The sequence below is a fragment of the Protopterus annectens genome, chromosome 9.part0 (genome assembly GCF_019279795.1).
Source record: "Protopterus annectens isolate FY-2018-M chromosome 9.part0, PAN1.0, whole genome shotgun sequence".
In the NCBI taxonomy this organism is placed as follows: Eukaryota; Metazoa; Chordata; order Ceratodontiformes; family Protopteridae; genus Protopterus; species Protopterus annectens.
Window position 1 is genome coordinate 1,455,592,544 of NC_056743.1, and position 10,647 is coordinate 1,455,603,190.

Here is a 10,647-nt window from a genome sequence, read left to right on the forward strand (position 1 = left end):
GTCTAATTGGCTTCACAACACATTATTGTTGTCCTCTGCCCTCTCTCAGGGTTTGAGTGTCAAAATCTACCTCCAAATTCAGTACATATGCACAGCTGTTGCTGTAGAAGGAATGGGCAGCTATGGACCTTCCCTAAACCCATCCTGCACATCCCTAGCTACTTTCCCTATTGTCTTTCCCCTCTGAGTGTGCCCTTTTTCACCACTTTCCTATCACCCATTTTTTCTATTCTTTTAAAGAAATTAGCACATGGGTGAGCTGGAGTAAGCACTTTTAAGCAGTAGTAAGCAGGTTTAAGGCTGTTTGCATGGTGGCAAGCAATGGCTACACAGATTAAGCACTGTCAGGCTGTCTGTCAGCTTATTTAACAGGAAGTTAGCATTGCTTTCTGCTGCACAAACCTGCACAGACCTGCTTACAACTGGTTAAAAGAGCCTTAATCACTCTATATCCAATAGCTCTTGTTCTGCCAGTGACAAAATAAACAGCCCTTGCAAGTCTCGATCTCAGAACCCTACACACCATAGTTAGAGTGAAATACCTCTAAGCCATTTGAGCAGTACAGAAATGTGATATTTTCTCAAACATATCATGCAGTACAGTCATTCAACAGTAGGGAAAATGTATTTATATATGTAGATGTGTGTGTGTGTGTGTGTGTGTGTGTGTGTGTGTGTGTGTGTGTGTGTGTGTATATATATATATATATATATATATATATATATATATATATATATATATATATATATATATATATATTTAGGTTCACTACTAAATCTCGAATTACAGAATCTCGAGACTCTGAATCCCGAAGACCAGAATCTCGAGATTCCATAATATCAAAAGTCAAAAAACATTTTTAAAACAACCCCCACACCCCCTGCAACTTAAATATACCAAGTCCGAGATCGCATCACAGTAGAGTGAATGGCAAAATAGTGCCGTGCAGAACGGAAATTTTGCCATTCACTCCACTGTAGTGCGATCCTGGAGTTAGTACATATATATATATATATATATATATATATATATATATATATATATATATAAATATATATCTATATAAGACTTGCTGTAATGATGTTCTGCTGAACAACTGCTATGGACATAGCATCTGGCCCTGTGGACAGTGGGCCATACCTGTCAACTGTGCAGATCAGCACAGAATGTCAAAATTTAAGCCATCATAGTGTTTGTTCTGTTCCTCCAAACATGTCTATTAGTCTGGCAAATAGCTGAAGGTGCAAGTAATGAAGTCATAATAGACACATGAGTTTCAGACCCCACCACCTTCAGAGCAGTCATGGTAATGTGAAATATATCGTGCACAAACTTCATAGGTTTTTAATAGGCATATCTACAATTTGTCCCTAATGTTAGGCTGTGTCCACATGTGACACTCTGTTTCGTAGCAAGGCAGAAAAGTGCAGCTGTGGAGTAAGGAGGTTCAGAGTGTGGATTCAATGTCTGAATGCACTATATATATATATATATATATATATATATATATATATATATATATATATATATATATATACATGTATGTCTACATATATACAGACACACACACACACACACACACACACACACACACACACACACACACACACACACACACACACACATACATATATATATATATATATATATATATATATATATATATGTCATTGTCAGAATGTAGAAACACAGTTTATCGAAACCGTGTTTCGGCGGACAAAATTTAGCAAAAGTGCATTTTATCAAAAATGCACTTTTGCTAAATGGGGAGTGGGGAATTAAAAACAGCATGCAGTGTGCATGCACCATCAGTTGTAAATCAAAGTATAGTGTTGATTTACAACTAACAAAGCTATCGCTGACATCGTGGTACAGTGGGGTAAGGGAATATTCCCTTTTCCCCACAGTAGTGTGATCTCAGAGTGAGAATTATAAAGTAGTGGGGGTATGGGGGATGCAGCCCCCCACATGAGGGGTGCAAGGGGGCTTGCCCCCCTACATAACACTGTTTAATGTTTTTTGTTTTTTTTTACTTTTTTTTTTTTATTTTTTAGCAAATGTGCCGAGTCGACTATATGCACTTTCGACAATATGCACTTTCGCTAAAGTGCATTATCAGAAACACAATTCGATGGATTGTGTTTTCGATAATACAATAGTGACCCATATTTTTATATATATATATCTATATATATATATCTATATATATATATATATATATATATATATATATATATATATATATATATATATATATATATATACACACACACACACACACACACACACACACACACACACACATATATATATATATATATATATATATATATATATATATATGTATATACATTTTCCCTACTGTTGAATGACTCTGCTGTATGAGATGTTTAAGAAAAAACATCACACATATCTGCAGCTCAAATGGCTTAGCAGTAAATTGCTGTGGCTTTGGCTGGTGTGCCATGTCCTGGGTTAGACACTTGCAAGGGCTGATAATTTGTTTGCTGGCTAGAATAAGGGCTGTTGGATGCAACGTGATTAAGGCACCTGTAAGCAGTTGTAAGCAGGTGCAAAATGGACAGTTATGTATGGCGTGAAATTCTTTTTGGAACAGATTGCCTTTTTGTTAAGGTGAGTGTGGAATGTTGAGGATGGATAGTAGGTATATTTGGGGAGGTAGGTTGGGTCAGAAGACAGACAAGACAGCATACAGGAGTGGTATATGACACATGTATTGGGTAAACACCTTGGACGGGGAGGGGTGTTTGGAGACTGGATGCCCATGAGCCCCCAAATGGAAACAGTGGGACTGAGGTACCCACCCATAGGCAGTCACCACTGCACTTTCACGGTCCTAGAGGTGGCTGTGCTGGGGGCTGAGCAGGAGGGGCTGGCTGACCCTCTAAATGTGCCAGGAGGGCCTCAAGCTGGTGTAGCAGATTCCCCCAATTCTCTGCAGAGGTCCCTATGTACCAGACCCTGAACCCGACTTCAGGTGACAGGATCCTGTCCGTGTCCGCTCCCGGGGTGGGATGAGCAGCACCCCCTGAGGTGGTTCCACCTGAAGGTAGTGCAGGACCAGTGGATGAGGAGGTCCTGGGATGGGTCCTAGACATGCTATGGCCTGGGGCCATGGCCAGATGAGGTGGGAGAGGTGGTTCTGCTGGAAACAGCCTTCCCAAACATGCTATTGTGTTGCAGTTTTAGAACATATGTGGGTTAATAGTAGTCAACACAATCCAGGATTAGTTATAACAGCATGCATAGATATTTCCATTAACCCAAAACACCAGGATTTGGAACAGTTGCATAGCAAACAGAACACATGCATATATGGAACCACAGTGGCCATTACAATGGTATGCAGGTTAGATTGATAGCAACAGGCCACCAATGATAGTGTTTCAACATGGAATATGAATAGAAACACATTTCAATATTTCTTGCCAATAGGATATATGTCCCAACAGTAGGCTTGGTGTAAACATACCCATTGATTTGTGTGTTCAGATTATTGTTGCAGATATGGTGGGGGCGGGGGAGATATCAATTAACAACTATTATAACCTTGCGGTATAAGGTCATCAGACCTTTTTTTCCCTGTTTATGTATGCCAGGTACCATGTTCTGGGAGCATCTCCCTGCTCATACTCCACAGGAGAATAGTATAATAATAATTTATTTATGTATTTATTTATTCCAGTTTGATGACCGGGGAGGTCCACTGGGCCTGGGGATCCCATTTTCAGTGGAGGCCCGGGGAGAAAAGCTCCACAATACAAAGTTTAATTACATGATTATGATTAATTACAAAGAAAAATTACAAGATTAATTACAAAGAAAATTACATGATTAATTACAAAGAAAATGTCATGATTATTTGCAAAGAAAGTTAGCATTACAAACAACAGGTAGCATTCTAAAAAAAGAGAAATAAGATATTTACAATTTAGTTCACAGGGCAATGGGAGGTTACTTTAGTGGAGGCTTGGGGAAAAAAGCTAGACATTAAAGTTTAATTACAGAATACTTTCAGTGGAGGCTTGGGGAGAAAGTTCCACAATACAAAGTTTTATTACATGATAATAACAAAGGAAGTTAGGGATTGCCAGCAGCAAGTTGCAGTCAAGGGAGTGAGAAAAGAAATAAACAGTTTAGCTTCAGGAGTGAAAACGGGCATATAAAATCGTGGCTAGCTTTTGCAGTTTGTTTATATATATAATCTTTAATTTACAGTAAGGTTAGGGAGGTAAGAAGGTTAGCCTGGGGTAAAGGGAGGGGAGAGCTTGAGAGGAATGGGTGGAAGAGTACAGTTGCATTTCCTGATTAGATAGAGGTAAGAATGAAGTTGAGTTTTGAAGTTAGTAAGGTTGACACAGGTCCTCAGTGTGGAGGGCAGAGCATTCCATTTTTTTAGCTTGGGAATAAGATAGCAGAAGCTGCCCAGCAGGGTGCTTTGGTTTATGGATGATGATCAAGTTTTGGTGGGAAGATCTAAGGGGTCTGAGGGGGTTATAAGGTTGCAGAATATTGGATAGTGCAGGACATTTAGTAGGTTGGAACAGTAATTTGTGTGCTGTGGTGATTTGGTGAAGGTTAAGCAGATTGGGGAGTTCAAGCCAGTTTAGAGAGTGTAGGGAGGTGCAGTGGTGAGAGGAGGATTTTGCATTTGTGGCGAACCTGGCTATTTTATTGTAACATACTTCCAGTTTGGAGGTGAGTGTGGAAGATAAATTAGTTAGCAGAGGAGCGCCATACAGTGGAGAGGAGAGTAGGTAGGAAGTGGCGAGAGTTAGTCTGGTTGAAGGAGAGAGGAAGTGATTGTTTCTGTAAAGTAGGCCTAGTTTTATGTGGGTTTTCTTGATATTTAGCTGGATGTGATTGTTAAATTTTAGGTGTTCATCAATGGTTACACCAAGAAGTTTGGCTGAGGGTACAACCTCGATAATGGAGTTGTTAAGGCTGGTGATTTGGAGAAAGTTTTTGTCAATAGGGAAGGATTTTGAGGGAGAGAATAGAAGGATCTTTGTTTTGTTGGCATTTAGTGAGAGGTGATTTTGGAGCATCCAATTTTCGGTGGTAGAGAAAGCAGTTTGTGTTAGAAATTGGAGCTCTTTTAGGTTAGAGGCATGACAGATCAGAGTGGAATCATCAGCATATTGCACAATTTTGGTGTTAGGTATGGCTTTATGGAAGTTGTTAATAAAGATATTGAAAAGCAATGGGCCAAGGATTGAACTTTGGGGTACTTCAGTGGGGGTAGGGAGGAAAGTGGATGTGGTCTGGCCCCATTTCACGGCTTGGGATCTATCAGAAAGGTAGCTGGAGAACCAGGTGAGAGTTTTATTGGAGATGTTGAGGTTAGACAGATGATTTAGTAGGTGACTATGGGAGATGGTATTGAAGGCTTTAGATAAGTCTAGCAGAACAAAGGATAAGATATTACCACATTCACAAGCAGAATTGACAAAATTGTAAAAAGGAGAGAAGGGCGGAGTTGGTACTGTGTCCAGGACAGAAGCCATTTGTGTAGGGGAGAGTAGTTGGTGTTTGGTAAGGCATGGCAGAAGCTGTAAGTGGATAAATTTTTCAGGAAGTTTGGAGATTGGGGAGAGGATGGCTATGGAGCGGAAATTGGAGGTGTTAAAATTTTTGCCACCCTTGAGAAGTGGAAGTATAAAAGCAGAACGCCATAGTTTGGGTACATAGGATTCAAGTAGTGATCTATTGATCAGGATGCTGATAGGAAGAGCAATACTGTCAGAGGCAATTTTTAGGAAGGAGGAAGGAATGTTGTCAGGGGTACTGGAGCAAGGTTTGAGTTTAGTGAGAAGTCTCTTTATTAGTTTGGTGGAGATGGGTTTGAGTTCAAAAGTGGGGGGGATTGAGTAGTAGGAGGTGGAGGGTTATTGTTGGTAAAGGTCTTGGTTAGCTCAGCAATAGAAGAGGTAAAGAAGGTATTGAACATTATTGCAATTTCAAGGTCAGATTTGCTAGAGTCTGGGCAAGGGTTATTTTTTTGTCCCAGGTTTAAGGAGAGAATTAATAGAGTTCCAGAACTGTTTGGGTTTTTTTGTGTGATTTGCTTGTAGTTTGATGAAGTAAGACTTTTTGTCTTTAATAACTTGTTTTTTGGCTTGGTAATAAACTTCCTTGTGCACCACCACAGAACCCTATTTGGACGTACGCTCCATGATCTGCAGGAGAGGATAGCCCTGCTGAACGAGCTCATCCACAGGGTGAATGATGTCAACATGCATAACTGCAGTAATGAGCAGGTGCAACAACATTGCAATGGTCTCATCTGCCATGCTCATCAGCATGCAGCTGCAGTTAGGAGGGACCAGCAAGCCACAGGTGGGGGTCAAGGCATACAGCCCCTATTGACACATGCTGAGGATCTCCTTGCCAGCCTTGGGGCACCCACCATGGAGTGGATCCCATATCCAAAAGGTAGCACTCTGGAGTGGGAGACATAGCCTTACCTCACCATTGCATATACTATGGCAAACAGTCATGTATGTGACTATAAAGTATGAGACAACATTAATGTAGAAAATAAACAGATGCCCATCCAAGACAGATGACAACACATGTTGCAAACTGGTCATGGAGGCTGCCCAGAAACATGCAGCAACACTGAGGGACTTGCAGGAATGTCTAGCAAGTACTGCCTGTGCAGTACCTGTGTCAACAATCACCTGGACTCTGCCTAAGTGTGGCTTATGGGTTAGAATAAGCAGATGGAAGAGTTGTTCAACAGGAAACATCATCCAGGGCTCTCTATAGATAGCATATGCAAAACATCAAGTCTCCCAAAGGCATGTGTTGCAAAGTGTAATGGTGTAACGAGATCAAGGCTGAAACTTACAGACAGTATTAATAAAGATACATGAGGTGCACAAGCAACCTCTCACTCCACCGCAGGCCCACCATCCCCATCTGTATCTTGCTGGTGCCAGTGTACACCTTTAGGTTTGCTGTTTATTAGCAAGAACTAGGCCAGCAGACATGGTGTTCTGAATTCTGAACACTGCAAAATGACACTCAAGTGTGGCCCATAGTTGTCAAGCATCTGCAATAAGGCTGAGGATAGGGAGGGGTGTCACCCTGAAACACAACAGTGAACTGAAATATACATCCAAAGCTTGCTAAGAATGGCTGTATCTGAGCACAGTCAAGGTCATGAATTGTGCCAGACATAACCCTGACTCCACAGCAATAGTGAAGGTCCTGTGTGACCTCCAAGGGCTGTGCACATGAGCTGAACTTGCAAGCCAGCAGAGTTGGGGGACATTTGTAGGGCAGAGAGACCAAATAATGGCAAGTGAAGATGGGCCAGGTTAGTGTACCTCTTCCAGGAATAATGGCTGTTGTAGTTCACTTAACAGGTGCTGCAACAAACCATTGTGTTAAGGGTGTGCACACTTATGCAACCCACATATTGTATGAATCTCAATCAGCATCTGCACAACTAACACATTTGTTTGATACTGCATTTGATTGCACAGGTCATATGTCACATATCAGGTGTGTGTAATGTTAACATATACAGTATTATGGCCCCAGTGCATATCAGGGAAGAGGCTGGCATATCAATAAGCGTGTGTACACTCCTCATAGCCACAGTGTAACTGGATTTTATTGTTCATACATGCACTGCTGATGATGACATCTCAAATCAGAGGTCAGGCATTCGCTATTGACATCTGTCCTCATAGCATTACAGGTATGTGTCAAACAAACACATAGGGGCTGTCAGCAACAGAGCAAACATAACTGCCACACATATACATATTCAGCAATGGTGTGTACACTTGTGAGGTATGGTGCACAGTACATACCAGCAATACTGTGTACATGGGTGCAGTGTGTTCCAGAAGAAGGGGCATCACCTACTCATGCATCACAGGGATGTATAATGTTGATAACAAGGATTGAGTATAGCTGCAGTGCATGCTGTTGAGTGCCATATGTCATGCATGTTGACTGTTGGGTAATGAAAGGTCTGTGTAATATATTTGTGCCACCTCACCAGTAAATGTGTGTGTGTGTGTGTGTGTGTGTGTGTGTGTGTGTGTGTGTGTGTGTGTGTGTGTGTGTGTGTGTGTGTGTGTGTGTGTGTGTATGTATGTGTGTGAGTGTGTGTAGAGGTAAGCAGTGACATTCAGGTCTTAAATTACATTTTTTGTTTTCTCCTCACAGGTGGCGAGGTGGTTCAGGGTCCTTCCTGCAGGCAAACTGAGGTTAGTCTCCATACAGACTCTGACAATGATAATAGGTATGGTGAGGCACAGGCAAGGTTGTCAGGGGCTGAAGCTGTGCCATCAGTTGACATCCCACTTTTATCCACCCCATTCCCGTACACAGTCACAGTGCCTATACATAAGCCATCACTAGTGGCCATAGATAAGAGACAGTTGGTGGGCGGTGGCATGGGACAGTAAAGTGTGGTGACTATGGCAAATGTGTCTGTACACAGCAGCCATAGCTGGATGACCGACGAGGTAACACACAGGCAGATGTACAGGGGTGCTCATAGGATGGCTGCTGGCCATAATGCTCCTGGCAAAAGTGCCACAACAGGTGTCACCAGACGCATGATTTGGGCTGTCATAGAGGCACAGGTATGTATGGAACGTTATACCAAACAGAGTCTGAGGCTCCAAAAGGCTACTCATTCTGCTGTACTTGACAACATCTGTGATCTTGTAGGTGCTCACCATTATTTTGCAGAGGTCCTGGATAGACGGTTGGGTGAGATGGTGGGAATCCTCGACAGTGCAATGTCTGTGTTAGAGCATATGGTGGGTGTAGGGCAACAGCCACATGCACGTAGGATAGCAACATCAAAAGGTGGAGGTCTACATGGACGTACAACGTCACAGTCGCTCCCGTAGTGGTAGTACGAGCACCAGCACTGCAGGGGGTGTGCTGTCCACACCACAACATGGCAGGCCACATGCAAGTGGTCCTGGCTGGTCCCAAAAGGGACCTGGATCCAGCAGATATTTGTCTTCATCAGGGGAGAGTACCATATCTGGGCTTGTACCTGGTAGTGCCCGTGGAACCCCAGGCAGGCACAGTTTGCATGTCCGTGGGTGGACACGGTTAACTGCACACCCTGCCATGTATGGTCTGCAGCTGTCCAACAAATCCCTGTATAGGGCAGCCACATGGAAGGACTGTGTGCATACATATATACACACATCACCAACACAGCTAGGGCACCTTCATACCTACACACACCACATCTGCACAGCCCAATTGATAACAAACCCCCTAACACACACACACATGATGTCAACCAAATGGCTCAGCCTAGGTCTCTGGCAAACCCACAACACACCCTGTGCATATGATGATACCTGTCCCACATCCCTGTCAGCAACCCTTCTACAGTGAACAATGGTAAGTGTACTGGGTGGCACACACCAAATGTTTGTGAATAACACACACACACAGAGGCTTTGGTGTTGATACAATACACAGAGAATACTGTACACATGGATGCACTTAATTTTGCAGTGAACTCATTTTAGCCTATGTAATTCCACCAAGACAAAATAGGCAAAACATCACATCAGTAAATAATCAGTCTGCCAGTTTAATGTCATTGACGATGGTTCTGGCAGGGTTTATGTCCTCTTCCCCAATGTAGTGCAATCCTGGAGTTGGGAAACATAGGTGTGCTGGTGTGGGTGGTACAGCCCTCCACTTTGGAGGGTGTGGGGTGGCGCAGAACCACACATAGTGTGAATGACAACTGCTTAACCTGTTAACATAAACTGTACAATATTACAGCATACTAAACGGAGGTGATACACATAACAATAACCCCAATGAGGGTGGCTGTGCCCACAACATCCATACCCAATTATATATACCAACTCCAGTATCACTGTACAGCAGTGCAGTGGAGAAGAGGGCATTTACACATCTACTACTAGTTTTGATGGAATGAATTTGCACAAGATGATTCCTTAGAAATGTTAGCATTTGCCAGTCGGTTCGTGGACAGATGACCTCCTGGGGCAAGTATTTTCTGCAAACTGATGTAGATCCCTTCACATACACATGCACTTACTTGGCAACACACAGAGTAGAACCCCTACCTAGGTACTTATTGCTACTAATGTGCTTGGCCTTAATTGCACACACACCACATAGCTTTTAGGATGACGTGTGTCCCGAGTTCCTTGTTAAGTGAAGAACATCACCAGGTCTTGTACAATATGGTAATGGGGGATGTACTGAGTGTTAATGAACAGTACATAGTATGACATACTGTCATATACACACTGGGAAACACATAGTCATAGACACATCTGAGAGACCTGGGTTTATCAGTGCTAACTACCTTGTCAGTGAGTCCATTCTGTTACAGTTAATTTTCACATGCATCACTGGGCTGGATAGTGTAATCAGTTACCTGTATTGTTGATGGTGACAGTGGTCCTCATACAGTGGACTTTGGGACATGTACTGGGGGTACCATGGTGTAAAGACAGTAAACCCAGCACCCACACCCCACATTGGATATTTTACTCACTGAAACTCATGATAATACTCTGACATACCCACAGTCACACATTACACAGGACTGCAGTACAACCCCTTGTCTATCTAATCAGTGCTACTTC